The following is a 27,360-nucleotide window of genomic DNA, read 5'->3' on the forward strand; positions in this document are numbered from 1 at the left end:
TTCAGTTGTTTAAACATTTGACAAACTATGGTGAGGGGGTAAGAAAACACACAAATCCAGCAGCTCCTGTATTTCAATACACCAGAACCCAATATTATTGGCGAGTCGGGTAGTCCATCATCACAGTTCGAGGGCAGGCATCATTTCAGTAATTTCATCCCGTTGCATTCACATCCGTGCCTTGAATGAGATTGAATGTGATCTTTGCTCTCAAGTATGTTCCCAAGTTTTACACTTTCGTGCTTTGCATGAATGGGAATGGAACCGTGTGTGTTGAATGAGGCTCCTTGTGAGCACTGAACTTTGTCCGGTGGAGTTCTTTTTGTGTTGCTGTAATTGTGTCATTTCTCGATGAGAAAGATTAGGCAACATTTAGTCACTTCTAGCCATGATGCTCAATTTATTTACGAATGTACCCTAGTTACTAGGGACCGTTTACGTTGGAGAACAAGATCTATTGTATGCCTGTGTATTTGGGGAAGTAAAATCTGAAATAATGATGAAATTGTGTGTATCCAAAGTTAAAACTCGTGATTTGTCGCCCTCTGGTGTGTAAAAGGTGCAGAAGCTTACAGCACCTGGTATTCCCAGGCGGTCTCCCATCCAAGTACTGACCAGACCCGAGCCTGCTTGGCTTCCGAGATCGGACGAGATCGGGCGTATTCAGGCTAGTATGGCCGTAAGCCAGGGAGGCTGTCCCTGATGCTCTACTTAAAGGGAAGGCAATATCCGTTTCTGCCGTTCATACTTACAGTTGAACTGTCTCTCTACTCTAAAGCCCGGGACACACCAGCGCGCCGCAGACAGTCCCTGCTAACACGCCACGTTGTGGCAACGTTGTGGCAACGTTGTGCGTTAGCTGGGGTGCCACACCAGACCGGAACTATATTTTACAAAACTAACACATTGTCTTGATAAAACAGCTGTAATTGAGTGCCTGACACGCCAGTCAAGCGCAATCTTGAGAAGGTGTGCATTTCAGTAAGGATTTCAATTGACATGCAGTATGAAACTGAAAGGAGGTTGCATCACTATGATGCATAACATTGCATGTAGTGTATTTTCAAGTGTGTGCATTCATCCTGTTGTCATTTTGTTTTGAAAGCAGAAGAATCATTCAACAGGTTGCTGAGACAAATGTAAACCAGTAAAACATATGAAGAGAAACAAACCTTGAATATAAGTTCAGTTGTTTAAACATTTGACAAACTATGGTGAGGGGGTAAGAAAACACACAAATCCAGCAGCTCCTGTATTTCAATACACCAGAACCCAATATTATTGGCGAATCGGGTAGTCCATCATCACAGTTCGAGGGCAGGCATCATTTCAGTAATTTCATCCCGTTGCATTCACATCCGTGCCTTGAATGAGATTGAATGTGATCTTTGCTCTCAAGTATGTTCCCAAGTTTTACACTTTCGTGCTTTGCATGAATGGGAATGGAACCGTGTGTGTTGAATGAGGCTCCTTGTGAGCACTGAACTTTGTCCGGTGGAGTTCCTTTTTGTGTTGCTGTAATTGTGTCATTTCTCGATGAGAAAGATTAGGCAACATTTAGTCACTTCTAGCCATGATGCTCAATTTATTTACGAATGTACCCTAGTTACTAGGGACCGTTTACGTTGGAGAACAAGATCTATTGTATGCCTGTGTATTTGGGGAAGTCAAATCTGAAATAATGATGAAATTGCGTGTATCCAAAGTTAAAACTCGTGATTTGTCGCCCTCTGGTGTGTAAAAGATGCAAAAGCTTACAGCACCTGGTATTCCCAGGCGGTCTCCCATCCAAGTACTGACCAGGCCCGAGCCTGCTTAGCTTCCGAGATCGGACGAGATCGGGCGTATTCAGGCTAGTATGGCCGTAAGCCAGGGAGGCTGTCCCTGACGCTCTACTTAAAGGGAAGGCAATATCCGTTTCTGCCGTTCATACTTACAGTTGAACTGTCTCTCTACTCTAAAGCCCGGGACACACCAGCGCGCCGCAGACAGTCCCTGCTAACACGCCACGTTGTGGCAACGTTGTGGCAACGTTGTGCGTTAGCTGGGGTGCCACACCAGACCGGAACTATATATTACAAAATGAACACATTGTTTTGATAAAACAGCTGTAATTGAGTGCCTGACACGCCAGTCAAGCGCAATCTTGAGAAGGTGTGCATTTCAGTAAGGATTTCAATTGACATGCAGTATGAAACTGAAAGGAGGTTGCATCACTATGATGCATAACATTGCATGTATTGTATTTTCAAGTGTGTGCATTCATCCTGTTGTCATTTTGTTTTGAAAGCAGAAGAATCATTCAACAGGTTGCTGAGACAAATGTAAACCAGTAAAACATATGAAGAGAAACAAACCTTGAATATAAGTTCAGTTGTTTAAACATTTGACAAACTATGGTGAGGGGGTAAGAAAACACACAAATCCAGCAGCTCCTGTATTTCAATACACCAGAACCCAATATTATTGGCGAGTCGGGTAGTCCATCATCACAGTTCGAGGGCAGGCATCATTTCAGTAATTTCATCCCGTTGCATTCACATCCGTGCCTTGAATGAGATTGAATGTGATCTTTGCTCTCAAGTATGTTCCCAAGTTTTACACTTTCGTGCTTTGCATGAATGGGAATGGAACCGTGTGTGTTGAATGAGGCTCCTTGTGAGCACTGAACTTTGTCCGGTGGAGTTCTTTTTGTGTTGCTGTAATTGTGTCATTTCTCGATGAGAAAGATTAGGCAACATTTAGTCACTTCTAGCCATGATGCTCAATTTATTTACGAATGTACCCTAGTTACTAGGGACCGTTTACGTTGGAGAACAAGATCTATTGTATGCCTGTGTATTTGGGGAAGTAAAATCTGAAATAATGATGAAATTGTGTGTATCCAAAGTTAAAACTCGTGATTTGTCGCCCTCTGGTGTGTAAAAGGTGCAGAAGCTTACAGCACCTGGTATTCCCAGGCGGTCTCCCATCCAAGTACTGACCAGACCCGAGCCTGCTTGGCTTCCGAGATCGGACGAGATCGGGCGTATTCAGGCTAGTATGGCCGTAAGCCAGGGAGGCTGTCCCTGACGCTCTAGTTAAAGGGAAGGCAATATCCGTTTCTGCCCGTTCATACTTACAGTTGAACTGTCTCTCTACTCTAAAGCCCGGGACACACCAGTGCGCCGCAGACAGTCCCTGCTAACACGCCACGTTGTGGCAACGTTGTGGCAACGTTGTGCGTTAGCTGGGGTGCCACACCAGACCGGAACTATATTTTACAAAACTTATACATTGTCTTGATAATACAGCTGTAATTGAGTGCCTGACACGCCAGTCAAGCGCAATCTTGAGAAGGTGTGCATTTCAGTAAGGAATTCAATTGACATGCAGTATGAAACTGAAAGGAGGTTGCATCACTATGATGCATAACATTGCATGAATTGTATTTTCAAGTGTGTGCATTCATCCTGTTGTCATTTTGTTTTGAAAGCAGAAGAATCATTCAACAGGTTGCTGAGACAAATGTAAACCAGTAAAACATATGAAGAGAAACAAACCTTGAATATAAGTTCAGTTGTTTAAACATTTGACAAACTATGGTGAGGGGGTAAGAAAACACACAAATCCAGCAGCTCCTGTATTTCAATACACCAGAACCCAATATTATTGGCGAGTCGGGTAGTCCATCATCACAGTTCGAGGGCAGGCATCATTTCAGTAATTTCATCCCGTTGCATTCACATCCGTGCCTTGAATGAGATTGAATGTGATCTTTGCTCTCAAGTATGTTCCCAAGTTTTACACTTTCGTGCTTTGCATGAATGGGAATGGAACCGTGTGTGTTGAATGAGGCTCCTTGTGAGCACTGAACTTTGTCCGGTGGAGTTCCTTTTTGTGTTGCTGTAATTGTGTCATTTCTCGATGAGAAAGATTAGGCAACATTTAGTCACTTCTAGCCATGATGCTCAATTTATTTACGAATGTACCCTAGTTACTAGGGACCGTTTACGTAGGAGAACAAGATCTATTGTATGCCTGTGTATTTGGGGAAGTCAAATCTGAAATAATGATGAAATTGCGTGTATCCAAAGTTAAAACTCGTGATTTGTCGCCCTCTGGTGTGTAAAAGATGCAAAAGCTTACAGCACCTGGTTTTCCCAGGCGGTCTCCCATCCAAGTACTGACCAGGCCCGAGCCTGCTTAGCTTCCGAGATCGGACGAGATCGGGCATATTCAGGCTAGTATGGCCGTAAGCCAGTGAGGCTGTCCCTGATGCTCTACTTAAAGGGAAGGCAATATCCGTTTCTGCCGCTCATACTTGCAGTTGAACTGTCTCTCTACTCTAAATTTCGGGACACACCAGCGCGCCGCAGACAGTCCCTGCTAACACTCCACGTTGTGGCAACGTTGTGCGTTAGCTGGGGTGCCACACCAGACCGGAACTATATTTTACAAAACGAACACATTGTCTTGATAAAACAGCTGTAATTGAGTGCCTGACACGCCAGTCAAGCGCAATCTTGAGAAGGTGTGCATTTCAGTAAGGATTTCAATTGACATGCAGTATGAAACTGAAAGGAGGTTGCATCACTATGATGCATAACATTGCATGTATTGTATTTTCAAGTGTGTGCATTCATCCTGTTGTCATTTTGTTTTGAAAGTAGAAGAATCATTTTTGCTGAGGTTTGCTGAGACAAATGTAAACCAGTAAAACATATGAAGAGAAACAAACCTTGAATATAAGTTCAGTTGTTTAAACATTTGACAAACTATGGTGAGGGGGTAAGAAAACACACAAATCCAGCAGCTCCTGTATTTCAATACACCAGAACCCAATATTATTGGCGAGTCGGGTAGTCCATCATCACAGTTCGAGGGCAGGCATCATTTCAGTAATTTCATCCCGTTGCATTCACATCCGTGCCTTGAATGAGATTGAATGTGATCTTTGCTCTCAAGTATGTTCCCAAGTTTTACACTTTCGTGCTTTGCATGAATGGGAATGGAACCGTGTGTGTTGAATGAGGCTCCTTGTGAGCACTGAACTTTGTCCGGTGGAGTTCCTTTTTGTGTTGCTGTAATTGTGTCATTTCTCGATGAGAAAGATTAGGCAACATTTAGTCACTTCTAGCCATGATGCTCAATTTATTTACGAATGTACCCTAGTTACTAGGGACCGTTTACGTTGGAGAACAAGATCTATTGTATGCCTGTGTATTTGGGGAAGTCAAATCTGAAATAATGATGAAATTGCGTGTATCCAAAGTTAAAACTCGTGATTTGTCGCCCTCTGGTGTGTAAAAGATGCAAAAGCTTACAGCACCTGGTATTCCCAGGCGGTCTCCCATCCAAGTACTGACCAGGCCCGAGCCTGCTTAGCTTCCGAGATCGGACGTATTCAGGCTAGTATGGCCGTAAGCTGTCCCTGACGCTCTACTTAAAGGGAAGGCAATATCCGTTTCTGCCGCTCATACTTGCAGTTGAACTGTCTCTCTACTCTAAAGTCCGGGACACACCAGCGCGCCGCAGACAGTCCCTGCTAACACGAAACGTTGTGGCAACGTTGTGCGTTAGCTGGGGTGCCACACCAGACCGGAACTATATTTTACAAAACGAACACATTGTCTTGATAATACAGCTGTAATTGAGTGCCTGACACGCCAGTCAAGCGCAATCTTGAGAAGGTGTGCATTTCAGTAAGGATTTCAATTGACATGCAGTATGAAACTGAAAGGAGGTTGCATCACTATGATGCATAACATTGCATGTATTGTATTTTCAAGTGTGTGCATTCATCCTGTTGTCATTTTGTTTTGAAAGCAGAAGAATCATTCAACAGGTTGCTGAGACAAATGTAAACCAGTAAAACATATGAAGAGAAACAAACCTTGAATATAAGTTCAGTTGTTTAAACATTTGACAAACTATGGTGAGGGGGTAAGAAAACACACAAATCCAGCAGCTCCTGTATTTCAATACACCAGAACCCAATATTATTGGCGAGTCGGGTAGTCCATCATCACAGTTCGAGGGCAGGCATCATTTCAGTAATTTCATCCCGTTGCATTCACATCCGTGCCTTGAATGAGATTGAATGTGATCTTTGCTCTCAAGTATGTTCCCAAGTTTTACACTTTCGTGCTTTGCATGAATGGGAATGGAACCGTGTGTGTTGAATGAGGCTCCTTGTGAGCACTGAACTTTGTCCGGTGGAGTTCCTTTTTGTGTTGCTGTAATTGTGTCATTTCTCGATGAGAAAGATTAGGCAACATTTAGTCACTTCTAGCCATGATACTCAATTTATTTACGAATGTACCCTAGTTACTAGGGACCGTTTACGTTGGAGAACAAGATCTATTGTATGCCTGTGTATTTGGGGAAGTCAAATCTGAAATAATGATGAAATTGCGTGTATCCAAAGTTAAAACTCGTGATTTGTCGCCCTCTGGTGTGTAAAAGATGCAAAAGCTTACAGCACCTGGTATTCCCAGGCGGTCTCCCATCCAAGTACTGACCAGGCCCGAGCCTGCTTAGCTTCCGAGATCGGGCGTATTCAGGCTAGTATGGCCGTAAGCCAGGGAGAGTGTCCCTGACGCTCTACTTAAAGGGAAGGCAATATCCGTTTCTGCCGCTCATACTTGCAAATTAAATGTCTCTCTACTCTAAAGTCCGGGACACACCAGCGCGCCGCAGACAGTCCCTGCTAACACGAAACGTTGTGGCAACGTTGTGGCAACGTTGTGCGTTAGCTGGGGTGCCACACCAGACCGGAACTATATTTTACAAAACGAACACATTGTCTTGATAAAACAGCTGTAATTGAGTGCCTGACACGTCAGTCAAGCGCAATCTTGAGAAGGTCTGCATTTCAGTAAGGATTTCAATTGACATGCAGTATGAAACTGAAAGGAGGTTGCATCACTATGATGCATAACATTGCATGTATTATATTTTCAAGTGTGTGCATTCATCCTGTTGTCATTTTGTTTTGAAAGCAGAAGAATCATTCAACAGGTTGCTGAGACAAATGTAAACCAGTAAAACATATGAAGAGAAACAAACCTTGAATATAAGTTCAGTTGTTTAAACATTTGACAAACTATGGTGAGGGGGTAAGAAAACACACAAATCCAGCAGCTCCTGTATTTCAATACACCAGAACCCAATATTATTGGCGAGTCGGGTAGTCCATCATCACAGTTCGAGGGCAGGCATCATTTCAGTAATTTCATCCCGTTGCATTCACATCCGTGCCTTGAATGAGATTGAATGTGATCTTTGCTCTCAAGTATGTTCCCAAGTTTTACACTTTCGTGCTTTGCATGAATGGGAATGGAACCGTGTGTGTTGAATGAGGCTCCTTGTGAGCACTGAACTTTGTCCGGTGGAGTTCCTTTTTGTGTTGCTGTAATTGTGTCATTTCTCGATGAGAAAGATTAGGCAACATTTAGTCACTTCTAGCCATGATGCTCAATTTATTTACGAATGTACCCTAGTTACTAGGGACCGTTTACGTTGGAGAACAAGATCAATTGTATGCCTGTGTATTTGGGGAAGTCAAATCTGAAATAATGATGAAATTGCGTGTATCCAAAGTTAAAACTCGTGATTTGTCGCCCTCTGGTGTGTAAAAGATGCAAAAGCTTACAGCACCTGGTATTCCCAGGCGGTCTCCCATCCAAGTACTGACCAGGCCCGAGCCTGCTTAGCTTCCGAGATCGGACGAGATCGGGCGTATTCAGGCTAGTATGGCCGTAAGCCAGGAAGGCTGTCCCTGACGCTCTACTTAAAGGGAAGGCAATATCCGTTTCTGCCGCTCATACTTGCAGTTGAACTGTCTCTCTACTCTAAAGTCCGGGACACACCAGCGCGCCGCAGACAGTCCCTGCTAACACGAAACGTTGTGGCAACGTTGTGCGTTAGCTGGGGTGCCACACCAGACCGGAACTATATTTTACAAAACGAAAACATTGTCTTGATAAAACAGCTGTAATTGAGTGCCTGAAACGCCAGTCAAGCGCAATCTTGAGAAGGTGTGCATTTCAGTAAGGATTTCAATTGACATGCAGTATGAAACTGAAAGGAGGTTGCATCACTATGATGCATAACATTGCATGTATTGTATTTTCAAGTGTGTGCATTCATCCTGTTGTCATTTTGTTTTGAAAGCAGAAGAATCATTCAACAGGTTGCTGAGACAAATGTAAACCAGTAAAACATATGAAGAGAAACAAACCTTGAATATAAGTTCAGTTGTTTAAACATTTGACAAACTATGGTGAGGGGGTAAGAAAACACACAAATCCAGCAGCTCCTGTATTTCAATACACCAGAACCCAATATTATTGGCGAGTCGGGTAGTCCATCATCACAGTTCGAGGGCAGGCATCATTTCAGTAATTTCATCCCGTTGCATTCACATCCGTGCCTTGAATGAGATTGAATGTGATCTTTGCTCTCAAGTATGTTCCCAAGTTTTACACTTTCGTGCTTTGCATGAATGGGAATGGAACCGTGTGTGTTGAATGAGGCTCCTTGTGAGCACTGAACTTTGTCCGGTGGAGTTCCTTTTTGTGTTGCTGTAATTGTGTCATTTCTCGATGAGAAAGATTAGGCAACATTTAGTCACTTCTAGCCATGATGCTCAATTTATTTACGAATGTACCCTAGTTACTAGGGACCGTTTACGTTGGAGAACAAGATCAATTGTATGCCTGTGTATTTGGGGAAGTCAAATCTGAAATAATGATGAAATTGCGTGTATCCAAAGTTAAAACTCGTGATTTGTCGCCCTCTGGTGTGTAAAAGATGCAAAAGCTTACAGCACCTGGTATTCCCAGGCGGTCTCCCATCCAAGTACTGACCAGGCCCGAGCCTGCTTAGCTTCCGAGATCGGACGAGATCGGGCGTATTCAGGCTAGTATGGCCGTAAGCCAGGAAGGCTGTCCCTGACGCTCTACTTAAAGGGAAGGCAATATCCGTTTCTGCCGCTCATACTTGCAGTTGAACTGTCTCTCTACTCTAAAGTCCGGGACACACCAGCGCGCCGCAGACAGTCCCTGCTAACACGAAACGTTGTGGCAACGTTGTGCGTTAGCTGGGGTGCCACACCAGACCGGAACTATATTTTACAAAACGAAAACATTGTCTTGATAAAACAGCTGTAATTGAGTGCCTGAAACGCCAGTCAAGCGCAATCTTGAGAAGGTGTGCATTTCAGTAAGGATTTCAATTGACATGCAGTATGAAACTGAAAGGAGGTTGCATCACTATGATGCATAACATTGCATGTATTGTATTTTCAAGTGTGTGCATTCATCCTGTTGTCATTTTGTTTTGAAAGCAGAAGAATCATTCAACAGGTTGCTGAGACAAATGTAAACCAGTAAAACATATGAAGAGAAACAAACCTTGAATATAAGTTCAGTTGTTTAAACATTTGACAAACTATGGTGAGGGGGTAAGAAAACACACAAATCCAGCAGCTCCTGTATTTCAATACACCAGAACCCAATATTATTGGCGAGTCGGGTAGTCCATCATCACAGTTCGAGGGCAGGCATCATTTCAGTAATTTCATCCCGTTGCATTCACATCCGTGCATTGAATGAGATTCAATGTGATCTTTGCTCTCAAGTATGTTCCCAAGTTTTACACTTTCGTGCTTTGCATGAATGGGAATGGAACCGTGTGTGTTGAATGAGGCTCCTTGTGAGCACTGAACTTTGTCCGGTGGAGTTCCTTTTTGTGTTGCTGTAATTGTGTCATTTCTCGATGAGAAAGATTAGGCAACATTTAGTCACTTCTAGCCATGATGCTCAATTTATTTACGAATGTACACTAGTTACTAGGGACCGTTTACGTTGGAGAACAAGATCTATTGTATGCCTGTGTATTTGGGGAAGTCAAATCTGAAATAATGATGAAATTGCGTGTATCCAAAGTTAAAACTTGTGATTTGTCGCCCTTTGGTGTGTAAAAGATGCAAAAGCTTACAGCACCTGGTAATCCCAGGCGGTCTCCCATCCAAGTACTGACCAGGCCCGAGCCTGCTTAGCTTCCGAGATCGGACAAGATCGGGCGTATTCAGGCTAGTATGGCCGTAAGCCAGGGAGGCTGTCCCTGACGCTCTACTTAAAGGGAAGGCAATATCCGTTTCTGCCGCTCATACTTGCAGTTGAACTGTCTCTCTACTCTAAAGCCCGGGACACACCAGCGCGCCGCAGCCAGTCCCTGCTAACACGAAAAGTTGTGGCAACGTTGTGCGTTAGCTGGGGTGCCACACCAGACCGGAACTATATTTTACAAAACGAACACATTGTCTTGATAATACAGCTGTAATTGAGTGCCTGACACGCCAGTCAAGCGCAATCTTGAGAAGGTGTGCATTTCAGTAAGGATTTCAATTGACATGCAGTATGAAACTGAAAGGAGGTTGCATCACTATGATGCATAACATTGCATGTATTGTATTTTCAAGTGTGTGCATTCATCCTGTTGTCATTTTGTTTTGAAAGCAGAAGAATCATTCAACAGGTTGCTGAGACAAATGTAAACCAGTAAAACATATGAAGAGAAACAAACCTTGAATATAAGTTCAGTTGTTTAAACATTTGACAAACTATGGTGAGGGGGTAAGAAAACACACAAATCCAGCAGCTCCTGTATTTCAATACACCAGAACCCAATATTCTTGGCGAGTCGGGTAGTCCATCATCACAGTTCGAGGGCAGGCATCATTTCAGTAATTTCATCCCGTTGCATTCACATCCGTGCCTTGAATGAGATTGAATGTGATCTTTGCTCTCAAGTATGTTCCCAAGTTTTACACTTTCGTGCTTTGCATGAATGGGAATGGAACCGTGTGTGTTGAATGAGGCTCCTTGTGAGCACTGAACTTTGTCCGGTGGAGTTCCTTTTTGTGTTGCTGTAATTGTGTCATTTCTCGATGAGAAAGATTAGGCAACATTTAGTCACTTCTAGCCATGATGCTCAATTTATTTACGAATGTACCCTAGTTACTAGGGACCGTTTACGTTGGAGAACAAGATCTATTGTATGCCTGTGTATTTGGGGAAGTCAAATCTGAAATAATGATGAAATTGTGTGTATCCAAAGTTAAAACTCGTGATTTGTCGCCCTCTGGTGTGTTAAAGGTGCAAAAGCTTACAGCACCTGGTATTCCCAGGCGGTCTCCCATCCAAGTACTGACCAGGCCCGAGCCTGCTTGGCTTCCGAGATCGGACGAGATCGGGCGTATTCAGGCTAGTATGGCCGTAAGCCAGGGAGGTTGTCCCTGACGCTCTACTTAAAGGGAAGGCAATATCCGTTTCTGCCGCTCATACTTGCAGTTGAACTGTCTCTCTACTCTAAAGCCCGGGACACACCAGCGCGCCGCAGCCAGTCCCTGCTAACACGAAACGTTGTGGCAACGTTGTGCGTTAGCTTTGGTGCCACACCAGACCGGAACTATATTTTACAAAACGAACACATTGTCTTGATAATACAGCTGTAATTGAGTGCCTGACACGCCAGTCAAGCGCAATCTTGAGAAGGTGTGCATTTCAGTAAGGATTTCAATTGACATGCAGTATGAAACTGAAAGGAGGTTGCATCACTATGATGCATAACATTGCATGTATTGTATTTTCAAGTGTGTGCATTCATCCTGTTGTCATTTTGTTTTGAAAGCAGAAGAATCATTCAACAGGTTGCTGAGACAAATGTAAACCAGTAAAACATATGAAGAGAAACAAACCTTGAATATAAGTTCAGTTGTTTAAACATTTGACAAACTATGGTGAGGGGGTAAGAAAACACACAAATCCAGCAGCTCCTGTATTTCAATACACCAGAAGCCAATATTATTGGCGAGTCGGGTAGTCCATCATCACAGTTCGAGGGCAGGCATCATTTCAGTAATTTCATCCCGTTGCATTCACATCCGTGCCTTGAATGAGATTGAATGTGATCTTTGCTCTCAAGTATGTTCCCAAGTTTTACACTTTCGTGCTTTGCATGAATGGGAATGGAACCGTGTGTGTTGAATGAGGCTCCTTGTGAGCACTGAACTTTGTCCGGTGGAGTTCCTTTTTGTGTTGCTGTAATTGTGTCATTTCTCGATGAGAAAGATTAGGCAACATTTAGTCACTTCTAGCCATGATGCTCAATTTATTTACGAATGTACCCTAGTTACTAGGGACCGTTTACGTTGGAGAACAAGATCTATTGTATGCCTGTGTATTTGGGGAAGTCAAATCTGAAATAATGATGAAATTGTGTGTATCCAAAGTTAAAACTCGTGATTTGTCGCCCTCTGGTGTGTAAAAGATGCAAAAGCTTACAGCACCTGGTATTCCCAGGCGGTCTCCCATCCAAGTACTGACCAGGCCCAAGCCTGCTTAGCTTCCGAGATCGGGCGTATTCAGGCTAGTATGGCCGTAAGCCTGGAATGCTGTCCCTGACGCTCTACTTAAAGGGAAGGCAATATCCGTTTCTGCCGTTCATACTTACAGTTGAACTGTCTCTCTACTCTAAAGCCCGGGACACACCAGCGCGCCGCAGACAGTCCCTGCTAACACGCCACGTTGTGGCAACATTGTGGCAACGTTGTGCGTTAGCTGGGGTGCCACACCAGACCGGAACTATATATTACAAAACGAACACATTGTCTTGATAAAACAGCAGTAATTGAGTGCCTGACACGCCAGTCAAGCGCAATCTTGAGAAGGTGTGCATTTCAGTAAGGATTTCAATTGACATGCAGTATGAAACTGAAAGGAGGTTGCATCACTATGATGCATAACATTGCATGTATTGTATTTTCAAGTGTGTGCATTCATCCTGTTGTCATTTTGATTTGAAAGCAGAAGAATCATTCTTGCTGAGGTTGCTGAGACAAATGTAAACCAGTAAAACATATGAAGAGAAACAAACCTTGAATATAAGTTCAGTTGTTTAAACATTTGACAAACTATGGTGAGGGGGTAAGAAAACACACAAATCCAGCAGCTCCTGTATTTCAATACACCAGAACCCAATATTATTGGCGAGTCGGGTAGTCCATCATCACAGTTCGAGGGCAGGCATCACTTCAGTAATTTCATCCCGTTGCATTCACATCCGTGCCTTGAATGAGATTGAATGTGATCTTTGCTCTCAAGTATGTTCCCAAGTTTTACACTTTCGTGCTTTGCATGAATGGGAATGGAACCGTGTGTGTTGAATGAGGCTCCTTGTGAGCACTGAACTTTGTCCGGTGGAGTTCCTTTTTGTGTTGCTGTAATTGTGTCATTTCTCGATGAGAAAGATTAGGCAACATTTAGTCACTTCTAGCCATGATGCTCAATTTATTTACGAATGTACCCTAGTTACTAGGGACCGTTTACGTTGGAGAACAAGATCTATTGTATGCCTGTGTATTTGGGGAAGTCAAATCTGAAATAATGATGAAATTGCGTGTATCCAAAGTTAAAACTCGTGATTTGTCGCCCTCTGGTGTGTAAAAGATGCAAAAGCTTACAGCACCTGGTATTCCCAGGCGGTCTCCCATCCAAGTACTGACCAGGCCCGAGCCTGCTTAGCTTCCGAGATCGGGCGTATTCAGGCTAGTATGGCCGTAAGCCAGGAATGCTGTCCCTGACGCTCTACTTAAAGGGAAGGCAATATCCGTTTCTGCCGTTCATACTTACAGTTGAACTGTCTCTCTACTCTAAAGCCCGGGACACACCAGCGTGCCGCAGACAGTCCCTGCTAACACGCCACGTTGTGGCAACATTGTGGCAACGTTGTGCGTTAGCTGGGGTGCCACACCAGACCGGAACTATATATTACAAAACGAACACATTGTCTTGATAAAACAGCTGTAATTGAGTGCCTGACACGCCAGTCAAGCGCAATCTTGAGAAGGTGTGCATTTCAGTAAGGATTTCAATTGACATGCAGTATGAAACTGAAAGGAGGTTGCATCACTATGATGCATAACATTGCATGTATTGTATTTACAAGTGTGTGCATTCATCCTGTTGTCATTTTGTTTTGAAAGCAGAAGAATCATTCAACAGGTTGCTGAGACAAATGTAAACCAGTAAAACATATGAAGAGAAACAAACCTTGAATATAAGTTCAGTTGTTTAAACATTTGACAAACTATGGTGAGGGGGTAAGAAAACACACAAATCCAGCAGCTCCTGTATTTCAATACACCAGAACCCAATATTATTGGCGAGTCGGGTAGTCCATCATCACAGTTCGAGGGCAGGCATCATTTCAGTAATTTCATCCCGTTGCATTCACATCCGTGCCTTGAATGAGATTGAATGTGATCTTTGCTCTCAAGTATGTTCCCAAGTTTTACACTTTCGTGCTTTGCATGAATGGGAATGGAACCGTGTGTGTTGAATGAGGCTCCTTGTGAGCACTGAACTTTGTCCGGTGGAGTTCCTTTTTGTGTTGATGTAATTGTGTCATTTCTCGATGAGAAAGATTAGGCAACATTTAGTCACTTCTAGCCATGATGCTCAATTTATTTACGAATGTACCCTAGTTACTAGGGACCGTTTACGTTGGAGAACAAGATCTATTGTATGCCTGTGTATTTGGGGAAGTCAAATCTGAAATAATGATGAAATTGCGTGTATCCAAAGTTAAAACTCGTGATTTGTCGCCCTCTGGTGTGTAAAAGATGCAAAAGCTTACAGCACCTGGTATTCCCAGGCGGTCTCCCATCCAAGTACTGACCAGGCCCGAGCCTGCTTGGCTTCCGAGATCGGACGAGATCGGGCGTATTCAGGCTAGTATGGCCGTAAGCCAGGGAGGCTGTCCCTGACGCTCTACTTAAAGGGAAGGCAATATCCGTTTCTGCTGCTCATACTTGCAGTTGAACTGTCTCTCTACTCTAAAGTCCGGGACACACCAGCGCGCCGCAGACAGTCCCTGCTAACACGAAACGTTGTGGCAACGTTGTGCGTTAGCTGGGGTGCCACACCAGACCGGAACTATATTTTACAAAACGAACACATTGTCTTGATAATACAGCTGTAATTGAGTGCCTGACACGCCAGTCAAGCGCAATCTTGAGAAGGTGTGCATTTCAATAAGGATTTCAATTGACATGCAGTATGAAACTGAAAGGAGGTTGCATCACTATGATGCATAACATTGCATGTATTGTATTTTCAAGTGTGTGCATTCATCCTGTTGTCATTTTGATTTGAAAGCAGAAGAATCATTCTTGCTGAGGTTGCTGAGACAAATGTAAACCAGTAAAACATATGAAGAGAAACAAACCTTGAATATAAGTTCAGTTGTTTAAACATTTGACAAACTATGGTGAGGGGGTAAGAAAACACACAAATCCAGCAGCCCCTGTATTTCAATACACCAGAACCCAATATTATTGGCGAGTCGGGTAGTCCATCATCACAGTTCGAGGGCAGGCATCATTTCAGTAATTTCATCCCGTTGCATTCACATCCGTGACTTGAATGAGATTGAATGTGATCTTTGCTCTCAAGTATGTTCCCAAGTTTTACACTTTCGTGCTTTGCATGAATGGGAATGGAACCGTGTGTGTTGAATGAGGCTCCTTGTGAGCACTGAACTTTGTCCGGTGGAGTTCCTTTTTGTGTTGCTGTAATTGTGTCATTTCTCGATGAGAAAGATTAGGCAACATTTAGTCACTTCTAGCCATGATGCTCAATTTATTTACGAATGTACCCTAGTTACTAGGGACCGTTTACGTTGGAGAACAAGATCTATTGTATGCCTGTGTATTTGGGGAAGTCAAATCTGAAATAATGATGAAATTGCGTGTATCCAAAGTTAAAACTCGTGATTTGTCGCCCTCTGGTGTGTAAAAGATGCAAAAGCTTACAGCACCTGGTATTCCCAGGCGGTCTCCCATCCAAGTACTGACCAGGCCCGAGCCTGCTTAGCTTCCGAGATCGGGCGTATTCAGGCTAGTATGGCCGTAAGCCAGGAATACTGTCCCTGACGCTCTACTTAAAGGGAAGGCAATATCCGTTTCTGCCGTTCATACTTACAGTTGAACTGTCTCTCTACTCTAAAGCCCGGGACACACCAGCGCGCCGCAGACAGTCCCTGCTAACACGCCACGTTGTGGCAACGTTGTGGCAACGTTGTGCGTTAGCTGGGGTGCCACACCAGACCGGAACTATATTTTACAAAACGAACACATTGTCTTGATAAAACAGCTGTAATTGAGTGCCTGACACGCCATTCAAGCGCAATCTTGAGAAGGTGTGCATTTCAGTAAGGATTTCAATTGACATGCAGTATGAAACTGAAAGGAGGTTGCATCACTATGATGCATAACATTGCATGTATTGTATTTTCAAGTGTGTGCATTCATCCTGTTGTCATTTTGTTTTGAAAGCAGAAGAATCATTCAACAGGTTGCTGAGACAAATGTGAACCAGTAAAACATATGAAGAGAAACAAACCTTGAATATAAGTTCAGTTGTTTAAACATTTGACAAACTATGGTGAGGGGGTAAGAAAACACACAAATCCAGCAGCTCCTGTATTTCAATACACCAGAACCCAATACTATTGGTGAGTCGGGTAGTCCATCATCACAGTTCGAGGGCAGGCATCATTTCAGTAATTTCATCCCGTTGCATTCACATCCGTGCCTTGAATGAGATTGAATGTGATCTTTGCTCTCAAGTATGTTCCCAAGTTTTACACTTTCGTGCTTTGCATGAATGGGAATGGAACCGTGTGTGTTGAATGAGGCTCCTTGTGAGCACTGAACTTTGTCCGGTGGAGTTCCTTTTTGTGTTGCTGTAATTGTGTCATTTCTCGATGAGAAAGATTAGGCAACATTTAATCACTTCTAGCCATGATGCTCAATTTATTTACGAATGTACCCTAGTTACTAGGGACCGTTTACGTTGGAGAACAAGATCTATTGTATGACTGTGTATTTGGGGAAGTAAAATCTGAAATAATGATGAAATTGTGTGTATCCAAAGTTAAAACTCGTGATTTGTCGCCCTCTGGTGTGTAAAAGATGCAAAAGCTTACAGCACCTGGTATTCCCAGGCGGTCTCCCATCCAAGTACTGACCAGGCCCGAGCCTGCTTGGCTTCCGAGATCGGACGAGATCGGGCGTATTCAGGCTAGTATGGCCGTAAGCCAGGGAGGCTGTCCCTGACGCTCTACTTAAAGGGAAGGCAATATCCGTTTCTGCCGTTCATACTTACAGTTGAACTGTCTCTCTACTCTAAAGCCCGGGACACACCAACGCGCCGCAGACAGTCCCTGCTAACACGCCACGTTGTGGCAACGTTGTGGCAACGTTGTGCGTTAGCTGGGGTGCCACACCAGACCGGAACTATATTTTACAAAACGAACACATTGTCTTGATAAAACAGCTGTAATTGAGTGCCTGACACGCCATTCAAGCGCAATCTTGAGAAGGTGTGCATTTCAGTAAGGATTTCAATTGACATGCAGTATGAAACTGAAAGGAGGTTGCATCACTATGATGCATAACATTGCATGTATTGTATTTTCAAGTGTGTGCATTCATCCTGTTGTCATTTTGTTTTGAAAGCAGAAGAATCATTCAACAGGTTGCTGAGACAAATGTAAACCAGTAAAACATATGAAGAGAAACAAACCTTGAATATAAGTTCAGTTGTTTAAACATTTGACAAACTATGGTGAGGGGGTAAGAAAACACACAAATCCAGCAGCTTCTGTATTTCAATACACCAGAACCCAATATTATTGGCGAGTCGGGTAGTCCATCATCACAGTTCGAGGGCAGGCATCATTTCAGTAATTTCATCCCGTTGCATTCACATCCGTGCCTTGAATGAGATTGAATGTGATCTTTGCTCTCAAGTATGTTCCCAAGTTTTACACTTTCGTGCTTTGCATGAATGGGAATGGAACCGTGTGTGTTGAATGATGCTCCTTGTGAGCACTGAACTTTGTCCGGTGGAGTTCCTTTTTGTGTTGCTGTAATTGTGTCATTTCTCGATGAGAAAGATTAGTCAACATTTAGTCACTTCTAGCCATGATGCTCAATTTATTGACGAATGTACCCTAGTTACTAGGGACCGTTTACGTTGGAGAACAAGATCTATTGTATGCCTGTGTATTTGGGGAAGTAAAGTCTGAAATAATGATGAAATTGCGTGTATCCAAAGTTAAAACTCGTGATTTGTCGCCCTCTGGTGTGTAAAAGGTGCAAAAGCTTACAGCACCTGGTATTCCCAGGCGGTCGCCCATCCAAGTACTGACCAGGCCCGAATCTGCTTGGCTTCCGAGATCGGACGAGATCGGGCGTATTCAGGCTAGTATGGCCGTAAGCCAGAGAGGCTGTCCCTGACGCTCTACTTAAAGGGAAGGCAATATCCGTTTCTGCCATTCATACTTACAGTTGAACTGTCTCTCTACACTCATGCCGGGGACACACCAGCGCGCCGCAGACAGTCCCTGCTAACACGCCACGTTGTGGCAACGTTGTGCGTTAGCTGGGGTGCCACACCAGACCGGAACTATATTTTACAAAAAAAAAAACATTGTCTTTATAAAACAGCTGTAATTGAGTGCCTGACACGCCAGTCAAGCGCAATCTTGAGAAGGTGTGCATTTCAGTAAGGATTTCAATTGACATGCAGTATGAAACTGAAAGGAGGTTGCATCACTATGATGCATAACATTGCATGTATTGTATTTTCAAGTGTGTGCATTCATCCTGTTGTCATTTTGTTTTGAAAGCAGAAGAATCATTCAACAGGTTGCTGAGACAAATGTAAACCAGTAAAACATATGAAGAGAAACAAACCTTGAATATAAGTTCAGTTGTTTAAACATTTGACAAACTATGGTGAGGGGCTAAGAAAACACACAAATCCAGCAGCTCCTGTATTTCAATACACCAGAACCCAATATTATTGGCGAGTCGGGTAGTCCATCATCACAGTTCGAGGGCAGGCATCATTTCAGTAATTTCATCCCGTTGCATTCACATCCGTGCCTTGAATGAGATTGAATGTGATCTTTGCTCTCAAGTATGTTCCCAAGTTTTACACTTTCGTGCTTTGCATGAATGGGAATGGAACCGTGTGTGTTGAATGAGGCTCCTTGTGAGCACTGAACTTTGTCCGGTGGAGTTCCTTTTTGTGTTGCTGTAATTGTGTCATTTCTCGATGAGAAAGATTAGGCAACATTTAGTCACTTCTAGCCATGATGCTCAATTTATTTACGAATGTACCCTAGTTACTAGGGACCGTTTACGTAGGAGAACAAGATCTATTGTATGCCTGTGTATTTGGGGAAGTCAAATCTGAAATAATGATGAAATTGCGTGTATCCAAAGTTAAAACTCGTGATTTGTCGCCCTCTGGTGTGTAAAAGATGCAAAAGCTTACAGCACCTGGTTTTCCCAGGTGGTCTCCCATCCAAATACTGACCAGGCCCGAGCCTGCTTAGCTTCCGAGATCGGACGAGATCGGGCATATTCAGGCTAGTATGGCCGTAAGCCAGGGAGGCTGTCCCTGATGCTCTACTTAAAGGGAAGGCAATATCCGTTTCTGCCGCTCATACTTGCAGTTGAACTGTCTCTCTACTCTAAAGTCCGGGACACACCAGCGCGCCGCAGACAGTCCCTGCTAACACGCCACGTTGTGGCAACGTTGTGCGTTAGCTGGGGTGCCACACCAGACCGGAACTATATTTTACAAAACGAACACATTGTCTTGATAAAACAGCTGTAATTGAGTGCCTGACACGCCAGTCAAGCGCAATCTTGAGAAGGTGTGCATTTCAGTAAGGATTTCAATTGACATGCAGTATGAAACTGAAAGGAGGTTGCATCACTATGATGCATAACATTGCATGTATTGTATTTTCAAGTGTGTGCATTCATCCTGTTGTCATTTTGTTTTGAAAGCAGAAGAATCATTCAACAGGTTGCTGAGACAAATGTAAACCAGTAAAACATATGAAGAGAAACAAACCTTGAATATAAGTTCAGTTGTTTAAACATTTGACAAACTATGGTGAGGGGGTAAGAAAACACACAAATCCAGCAGCTCCTGTATTTCAATACACCAGAACCCAATATTATTGGCGAGTCGGGTAGTCCATCATCACAGTTCGAGGGCAGGCATCATTTCAGTAATTTCATCCCGTTGCATTCACATCCGTGCCTTGAATGAGATTGAATGTGATCTTTGCTCTCAAGTATGTTCCCAAGTTTTACACTTTCGTGCTTTGCATGAATGGGAATGGAACCGTGTGTGTTGAATGATGCTCCTTGTGAGCACTGAACTTTGTCCGGTGGAGTTCCTTTTTGTGTTGCTGTAATTGTGTCATTTCTCGATGAGAAAGATTAGGCAACATTTAGTCACTTCTAGCCATGATGCTCAATTTATTGACGAATGTACCCTAGTTACTAGGGACCGTTTACGTTGGAGAACAAGATCTATTGTATGCCTGTGTATTTGGGGAAGTAAAGTCTGAAATAATGATGAAATTGCGTGTATCCAAAGTTAAAACTCGTGATTTGTCGCCCTCTGGTGTGTAAAAGGTGCAAAAGCTTACAGCACCTGGTATTCCCAGGCGGTCGCCCATCCAAGTACTGACCAGGCCCGAATCTGCTTGGCTTCCGAGATCGGACGAGATCGGGCGTATTCAGGCTAGTATGGCCGTAAGCCAGAGAGGCTGTCCCTGACGCTCTACTTAAAGGGAAGGCAATATCCGTTTCTGCCATTCATACTTACAGTTGAACTGTCTCTCTACACTCATGCCGGGGACACACCAGCGCGCCGCAGACAGTCCCTGCTAACACGCCACGTTGTGGCAACGTTGTGCGTTAGCTGGGGTGCCACACCAGACCGGAACTATATTTTACAAAAAAAAAAACATTGTCTTGATAAAACAGCTGTAATTGAGTGCCTGACACGCCAGTCAAGCGCAATCTTGAGAAGGTGTGCATTTCAGTAAGGATTTCAATTGACATGCAGTATGAAACTGAAAGGAGGTTGCATCACTATGATGCATAACATTGCATGTATTGTATTTTCAAGTGTGTGCATTCATCCTGTTGTCATTTTGTTTTGAAAGCAGAAGAATCATTCAACAGGTTGCTGAGACAAATGTAAACCAGTAAAACATATGAAGAGAAACAAACCTTGAATATAAGTTCAGTTGTTTAAACATTTGACAAACTATGGTGAGGGGCTAAGAAAACACACAAATCCAGCAGCTCCTGTATTTCAATACACCAGAACCCAATATTATTGGCGAGTCGGGTAGTCCATCATCACAGTTCGAGGGCAGGCATCATTTCAGTAATTTCATCCCGTTGCATTCACATCCGTGCCTTGAATGAGATTGAATGTGATCTTTGCTCTCAAGTATGTTCCCAAGTTTTACACTTTCGTGCTTTGCATGAATGGGAATGGAACCGTGTGTGTTGAATGAGGCTCCTTGTGAGCACTGAACTTTGTCCGGTGGAGTTCCTTTTTGTGTTGCTGTAATTGTGTCATTTCTCGATGAGAAAGATTAGGCAACATTTAGTCACTTCTAGCCATGATGCTCAATTTATTTACGAATGTACCCTAGTTACTAGGGACCGTTTACGTAGGAGAACAAGATCTATTGTATGCCTGTGTATTTGGGGAAGTCAAATCTGAAATAATGATGAAATTGCGTGTATCCAAAGTTAAAACTCGTGATTTGTCGCCCTCTGGTGTGTAAAAGATGCAAAAGCTTACAGCACCTGGTTTTCCCAGGTGGTCTCCCATCCAAATACTGACCAGGCCCGAGCCTGCTTAGCTTCCGAGATCGGACGAGATCGGGCATATTCAGGCTAGTATGGCCGTAAGCCAGGGAGGCTGTCCCTGATGCTCTACTTAAAGGGAAGGCAATATCCGTTTCTGCCGCTCATACTTGCAGTTGAACTGTCTCTCTACTCTAAAGTCCGGGACACACCAGCGCGCCGCAGACAGTCCCTGCTAACACGCCACGTTGTGGCAACGTTGTGCGTTAGCTGGGGTGCCACACCAGACCGGAACTATATTTTACAAAACGAACACATTGTCTTGATAAAACAGCTGTAATTGAGTGCCTGACACGCCAGTCAAGCGCAATCTTGAGAAGGTGTGCATTTCAGTAAGGATTTCAATTGACATGCAGTATGAAACTGAAAGGAGGTTGCATCACTATGATGCATAACATTGCATGTAGTGTATTTTCAAGTGTGTGCATTCATCCTGTTGTCATTTTGTTTTGAAAGCACAAGAATCATTCAACAGGATGCTGAGACAAATGTAAACCAGTAAAACATATGAAGAGAAACAAACCTTGAATATAACTTCAGTTGTTTAAACATTTGATAAACTATGGTGAGGGGTAAGAAAACACACAAATCCAGCAGCTCCTGTATTTCAATACACCAGAACCCAATATTATTGGCGAGTCGGGTAGTCCATCATCACAGTTCGAGGGCAGGCATCATTTCAGTAATTTCATCCCGTTGCATTCACATGCGTGCCTTGAATGAGATTGAATGTTATCTTTACTCTCAAGTACGTTCCCAAGTTTTACACTTTCGTGGTTTGCATGAATGGGAATGGAACCGTGTGTGTTGAATGAGGCTCCTTGTGAGCACTGAACTTTGTGCGGTGGAGTTCCTTTTTGTGTTGCTATAATTGTGTCATTTCTTGATGAGAAAGATTAGGCAACATTTAGTCACTTCTAGCCATGATGCTCAATTTATTTACGAATGTACCCTAGTTACTAGGGACCGTTTACGTTGGAGAACAAGATCTATTGTATGCCTGTGTATTTGGGGAAGTAAAATCTGAAATAATGCTGAAATTGTGTGTATCCAAAGTTAAAACTCGTGATTTGTCGCCCTCTGGTGTGTAAAAGGTGCAAAAGCTTACAGCACCTGGTATTCCCAGGCGGTCTCCCATCCAAGTACTGACCAGGCCCGAGCCTGCTTGGCTTCCGAGATCGGACGAGATCGGGCGTATTCAGGCTAGTATGGCCGTAAGCCAGGAAGGCTGTCCCTGACGCTCTATTTAAAGGGAAGGCAAAATCCGTTTCTGCCATTCATACTTGCAGTTGAACTGTCTCTCTACTCTAAAGCCCGGGACACACCAGCGCGCCACAGACAGTCCCTGCTAACACGCCACATTGTGGCAACGTTGTGGCAACGTTGTGGCAACGTTGTGCGTTAGCTGGGGTGCCACACCAGACCGGAACTATATTTTACAAAACGAACACATTGTCTTGATAAAACAGCTGTAATTGAGTGCCTGACACGCCAGTCAAGCGCAATCTTGAGAAGGTGTGCATTTCAGTAAGGATTTCAATTGACATGCAGTATGAAACTGAAAGGAGGTTGCATCACTATGATGCATAACATTGCATGTAGTGTATTTTCAAGTGTGTGCATTCATCCTGTTGTCATTTTGTTTTGAAAGCAGAAGAATCATTCAACAGGTTGCTGAGACAAATGTAAACCAGTAAAACATATGAAGAGAAACAAACCTTGAATATAAGTTCAGTTGTTTAAACATTTGACAAACTATGGTGAGGGGGTAAGAAAACACACAAATCCAGCAGCTCCTGTATATCAATACACCAGAACCCAATATTATTGGCGAGTCGGGTAGTCCATCATCACAGTTCGAGGGCAGGCATCATTTCAGTAATTTCATCCCGTTGCATTCACATCCGTGCCTTGAATGAGATTGAATGTGATCTTTGCTCTCAAGTATGTTCCCAAGTTTTACACTTTCGTGCTTTGCATGAATGGGAATGGAACCGTGTGTGTTGAATGAGGCTCCTTGTGAGCACTGAACTTTGTCCGGTGGAGTTCCTTTTTGTGTTGCTGTAATTGTGTCATTTCTTGATGAGAAAGATTAGGCAACATTTAGTCACTTCTAGCCATGATGCTCAATTTATTTACGAATGTACCCTAGTTACTAGGGACCGTTTACGTTGGAGAACAAGATCTATTGTATGCCTGTGTATTTGGGGAAGTCAAATCTGAAATAATGATGAAATTGCGTGTATCCAAAGTTAAAACTCGTGATTTGTCGCCCTCTGGTGTGTAAAAGATGCAAAAGCTTACAGCACCTGGTATTCCTAGGCGGTCTCCCATCCAAGTACTGACCAGGCCTGAGCCTGCTTAGCTTCCGAGATCGGACGAGATCGGACGTATTCAGGCTAGTATGGCCGTAAGCCAGGGAGGATGTCCCTGACGCTCTACTTAAAGGGAAGGCAATATCCGTTTCTGCCGCTCATACTTGCAGTTGAACTGTCTCTCTACTCTAAAGTCCGGGACACACCAGCGCGCCGCAGACAGTCCCTGCTAACACGAAACGTTGTGGCAACGTTGTGCCTTAGCTGGGGTGCCACACCAGACCGAACTATATTTTACAAAACGAACACATTGTCTTGATAAAACAGCTGTAATTGAGTGCCTGACACGCCAGTCAAGCGCAATCTTGAGAAGGTGTGCATTTCAGTAAGGATTTCAATTGACATGCAGTATGAAACTGAAAGGAGGTTGCATCACTATGATGCATAACATTGCATGTAGTGTATTTTCAAGTGTGTGCATTCATCCTGTTGTCATTTTGTTTTGAAAGCAGAAGAATCATTCAACAGGTTGCTGAGACAAATGTAAACCAGTAAAACATATGAAGAGAAACAAACCTTGAATATAAGTTCAGTTGTTTAAACATTTGACAAACTATGGTGAGGGGGTAAGAAAACACACAAATCCAGCAGCTCCTGTATATCAATACACCAGAACCCAATATTATTGGCGAGTCGGGTAGTCCATCATCACAGTTCGAGGGCAGGCATCATTTCAGTAATTTCATCCCGTTGCATTCACATCCGTGCCTTGAATGAGATTGAATGTGATCTTTGCTCTCAAGTACGTTCCCAAGTTTTACACTTTCGTGCTTTGCATGAATGGGAATGGAACCGTGTGTGTTGAATGAGGCTCCTTGTGAGCACTGAACTTTGTCCGGTGGAGTTCCTTTTTGTGTTGCTGTAATTGTGTCATTTCTTGATGAGAAAGATTAGGCAACATTTAGTCACTTCTAGCCATGATGCTCAATTTATTTACGAATGTACCCTAGTTACTAGGGACCGTTTACGTTGGAGAACAAGATCTATTGTATGCCTGTGTATTTGGGGAAGTCAAATCTGAAATAATGATGAAATTGTGTGTATCCAAAGTTAAAACTCGTGATTTGTCGCCCTCTGGTGTGTAAAAGGTGCAAAAGCTTACAGCACCTGGTATTCCCAGGAGGTCTCCCATCCAAGTACTGACCAGGCCCGAGCCTGCTTAGCTTCCGAGATCGGACGAGATCGGGCATATTCAGGCTAGTATGGCCGTAAGCCAGGGAGGCTGTCCCTGATGCTCTACTTAAAGGGAAGGCAATATCCGTTTCTGCCGCTCATACTTGCAGTTGAACTGTCTCTCTACTCTAAAGTCCGGGACACACCAGCGCGCCGCAGACAGTCCCTGCTAACACGCCACGTTGTGGCAACGTTGTGCGTTAGCTGGGGTGCCACACCAGACCGGAACTATATTTTACAAAACGAACACATTGTCTTGATAAAACAGCTGTAATTGAGTGCCTGACACGCCAGTCAAGCGCAATCTTGAGAAGGTGTGCATTTCAGTAAGGATTTCAATTGACATGCAGTATGAAACTGAAAGGAGGTTGCATCACTATGATGCATAACATTGCATGTAGTGTATTTTCAAGTGTGTGCATTCATCCTGTTGTCATTTTGTTTTGAAAGCACAAGAATCATTCAACAGGATGCTGAGACAAATGTAAACCAGTAAAACATATGAAGAGAAACAAACCTTGAATATAACTTCAGTTGTTTAAACATTTGATAAACTATGGTGAGGGGTAAGAAAACACACAAATCCAGCAGCTCCTGTATTTCAATACACCAGAACCCAATATTATTGGCGAGTCGGGTAGTCCATCATCACAGTTCGAGGGCAGGCATCATTTCAGTAATTTCATCCCGTTGCATTCACATGCGTGCCTTGAATGAGATTGAATGTTATCTTTACTCTCAAGTACGTTCCCAAGTTTTACACTTTCGTGGTTTGCATGAATGGGAATGGAACCGTGTGTGTTGAATGAGGCTCCTTGTGAGCACTGAACTTTGTGCGGTGGAGTTCCTTTTTGTGTTGCTATAATTGTGTCATTTCTTGATGAGAAAGATTAGGCAACATTTAGTCACTTCTAGCCATGATGCTCAATTTATTTACGAATGTACCCTAGTTACTAGGGACCGTTTACGTTGGAGAACAAGATCTATTGTATGCCTGTGTATTTGGGGAAGTAAAATCTGAAATAATGCTGAAATTGTGTGTATCCAAAGTTAAAACTCGTGATTTGTCGCCCTCTGGTGTGTAAAAGGTGCAAAAGCTTACAGCACCTGGTATTCCCAGGCGGTCTCCCATCCAAGTACTGACCAGGCCCGAGCCTGCTTGGCTTCCGAGATCGGACGAGATCGGGCGTATTCAGGCTAGTATGGCCGTAAGCCAGGAAGGCTGTCCCTGACGCTCTATTTAAAGGGAAGGCAAAATCCGTTTCTGCCATTCATACTTGCAGTTGAACTGTCTCTCTACTCTAAAGCCCGGGACACACCAGCGCGCCACAGACAGTCCCTGCTAACACGCCACATTGTGGCAACGTTGTGGCAACGTTGTGGCAACGTTGTGCGTTAGCTGGGGTGCCACACCAGACCGGAACTATATTTTACAAAACGAACACATTGTCTTGATAAAACAGCTGTAATTGAGTGCCTGACACGCCAGTCAAGCGCAATCTTGAGAAGGTGTGCATTTCAGTAAGGATTTCAATTGACATGCAGTATGAAACTGAAAGGAGGTTGCATCACTATGATGCATAACATTGCATGTAGTGTATTTTCAAGTGTGTGCATTCATCCTGTTGTCATTTTGTTTTGAAAGCAGAAGAATCATTCAACAGGTTGCTGAGACAAATGTAAACCAGTAAAACATATGAAGAGAAACAAACCTTGAATATAAGTTCAGTTGTTTAAACATTTGACAAACTATGGTGAGGGGGTAAGAAAACACACAAATCCAGCAGCTCCTGTATATCAATACACCAGAACCCAATATTATTGGCGAGTCGGGTAGTCCATCATCACAGTTCGAGGGCAGGCATCATTTCAGTAATTTCATCCCGTTGCATTCACATCCGTGCCTTGAATGAGATTGAATGTGATCTTTGCTCTCAAGTATGTTCCCAAGTTTTACACTTTCGTGCTTTGCATGAATGGGAATGGAACCGTGTGTGTTGA

The 27,360-nt window shown here is 43.5% G+C and overlaps 18 non-coding genes and 5 pseudogenes across 18 annotated transcripts; all 23 read right to left on the reverse strand.

The window, feature by feature from the left end:
• Positions 1 to 566: 566 nt before the first annotated feature.
• On the reverse strand, positions 567 to 685 carry LOC136756950 (5S ribosomal RNA). Its single transcript, XR_010819000.1, has one exon. It is a non-coding gene; the product is annotated as a 5S ribosomal RNA (ribosomal RNA).
• Positions 686 to 1,751: 1,066 nt separating this feature from the next.
• Positions 1,752 to 1,870, reverse strand: LOC136756280 (5S ribosomal RNA). Its single transcript, XR_010818375.1, has one exon. It is a non-coding gene; the product is annotated as a 5S ribosomal RNA (ribosomal RNA).
• A 1,065-nt stretch (positions 1,871 to 2,935) lies between these two features.
• Positions 2,936 to 3,054, reverse strand: LOC136756951 (5S ribosomal RNA). Its single transcript, XR_010819001.1, has one exon. It is a non-coding gene; the product is annotated as a 5S ribosomal RNA (ribosomal RNA).
• Positions 3,055 to 4,121: 1,067 nt separating this feature from the next.
• LOC136756235 (5S ribosomal RNA) lies at positions 4,122 to 4,240 on the reverse strand. Its single transcript, XR_010818333.1, has one exon. It is a non-coding gene; the product is annotated as a 5S ribosomal RNA (ribosomal RNA).
• A 1,059-nt stretch (positions 4,241 to 5,299) lies between these two features.
• Positions 5,300 to 5,408, reverse strand: LOC136757688 (uncharacterized; annotated as a pseudogene).
• Positions 5,409 to 6,454: 1,046 nt separating this feature from the next.
• On the reverse strand, positions 6,455 to 6,563 carry LOC136757575 (uncharacterized; annotated as a pseudogene).
• A 1,066-nt stretch (positions 6,564 to 7,629) lies between these two features.
• Positions 7,630 to 7,748, reverse strand: LOC136756292 (5S ribosomal RNA). Its single transcript, XR_010818386.1, has one exon. It is a non-coding gene; the product is annotated as a 5S ribosomal RNA (ribosomal RNA).
• A 1,055-nt stretch (positions 7,749 to 8,803) lies between these two features.
• Positions 8,804 to 8,922, reverse strand: LOC136756304 (5S ribosomal RNA). Its single transcript, XR_010818397.1, has one exon. It is a non-coding gene; the product is annotated as a 5S ribosomal RNA (ribosomal RNA).
• Positions 8,923 to 9,977: 1,055 nt separating this feature from the next.
• On the reverse strand, positions 9,978 to 10,096 carry LOC136757303 (5S ribosomal RNA). Its single transcript, XR_010819337.1, has one exon. It is a non-coding gene; the product is annotated as a 5S ribosomal RNA (ribosomal RNA).
• Positions 10,097 to 11,151: 1,055 nt separating this feature from the next.
• LOC136756121 (5S ribosomal RNA) lies at positions 11,152 to 11,270 on the reverse strand. The gene has a single exon (XR_010818224.1). It is a non-coding gene; the product is annotated as a 5S ribosomal RNA (ribosomal RNA).
• Positions 11,271 to 12,325: 1,055 nt separating this feature from the next.
• LOC136757549 (uncharacterized) lies at positions 12,326 to 12,434 on the reverse strand (annotated as a pseudogene).
• A 1,069-nt stretch (positions 12,435 to 13,503) lies between these two features.
• LOC136757576 (uncharacterized) lies at positions 13,504 to 13,612 on the reverse strand (annotated as a pseudogene).
• Positions 13,613 to 14,678: 1,066 nt separating this feature from the next.
• Positions 14,679 to 14,797, reverse strand: LOC136756122 (5S ribosomal RNA). Its single transcript, XR_010818225.1, has one exon. It is a non-coding gene; the product is annotated as a 5S ribosomal RNA (ribosomal RNA).
• Positions 14,798 to 15,855: 1,058 nt separating this feature from the next.
• Positions 15,856 to 15,964, reverse strand: LOC136757578 (uncharacterized; annotated as a pseudogene).
• Positions 15,965 to 17,030: 1,066 nt separating this feature from the next.
• LOC136756123 (5S ribosomal RNA) lies at positions 17,031 to 17,149 on the reverse strand. Its single transcript, XR_010818226.1, has one exon. It is a non-coding gene; the product is annotated as a 5S ribosomal RNA (ribosomal RNA).
• A 1,066-nt stretch (positions 17,150 to 18,215) lies between these two features.
• On the reverse strand, positions 18,216 to 18,334 carry LOC136757322 (5S ribosomal RNA). The gene has a single exon (XR_010819356.1). It is a non-coding gene; the product is annotated as a 5S ribosomal RNA (ribosomal RNA).
• Positions 18,335 to 19,390: 1,056 nt separating this feature from the next.
• On the reverse strand, positions 19,391 to 19,509 carry LOC136756873 (5S ribosomal RNA). Its single transcript, XR_010818928.1, has one exon. It is a non-coding gene; the product is annotated as a 5S ribosomal RNA (ribosomal RNA).
• Positions 19,510 to 20,564: 1,055 nt separating this feature from the next.
• Positions 20,565 to 20,683, reverse strand: LOC136757323 (5S ribosomal RNA). Its single transcript, XR_010819357.1, has one exon. It is a non-coding gene; the product is annotated as a 5S ribosomal RNA (ribosomal RNA).
• A 1,056-nt stretch (positions 20,684 to 21,739) lies between these two features.
• On the reverse strand, positions 21,740 to 21,858 carry LOC136756875 (5S ribosomal RNA). Its single transcript, XR_010818929.1, has one exon. It is a non-coding gene; the product is annotated as a 5S ribosomal RNA (ribosomal RNA).
• Positions 21,859 to 22,912: 1,054 nt separating this feature from the next.
• LOC136756124 (5S ribosomal RNA) lies at positions 22,913 to 23,031 on the reverse strand. The gene has a single exon (XR_010818227.1). It is a non-coding gene; the product is annotated as a 5S ribosomal RNA (ribosomal RNA).
• A 1,077-nt stretch (positions 23,032 to 24,108) lies between these two features.
• On the reverse strand, positions 24,109 to 24,227 carry LOC136756761 (5S ribosomal RNA). Its single transcript, XR_010818823.1, has one exon. It is a non-coding gene; the product is annotated as a 5S ribosomal RNA (ribosomal RNA).
• A 1,054-nt stretch (positions 24,228 to 25,281) lies between these two features.
• LOC136755984 (5S ribosomal RNA) lies at positions 25,282 to 25,400 on the reverse strand. The gene has a single exon (XR_010818091.1). It is a non-coding gene; the product is annotated as a 5S ribosomal RNA (ribosomal RNA).
• Positions 25,401 to 26,454: 1,054 nt separating this feature from the next.
• LOC136756125 (5S ribosomal RNA) lies at positions 26,455 to 26,573 on the reverse strand. The gene has a single exon (XR_010818228.1). It is a non-coding gene; the product is annotated as a 5S ribosomal RNA (ribosomal RNA).
• Positions 26,574 to 27,360: the final 787 nt, after the last annotated feature.

Source organism: Amia ocellicauda, chromosome 8, assembly GCF_036373705.1.
Source record: "Amia ocellicauda isolate fAmiCal2 chromosome 8, fAmiCal2.hap1, whole genome shotgun sequence".
NCBI lineage: Eukaryota > Metazoa > Chordata > Actinopteri > Amiiformes > Amiidae > Amia > Amia ocellicauda.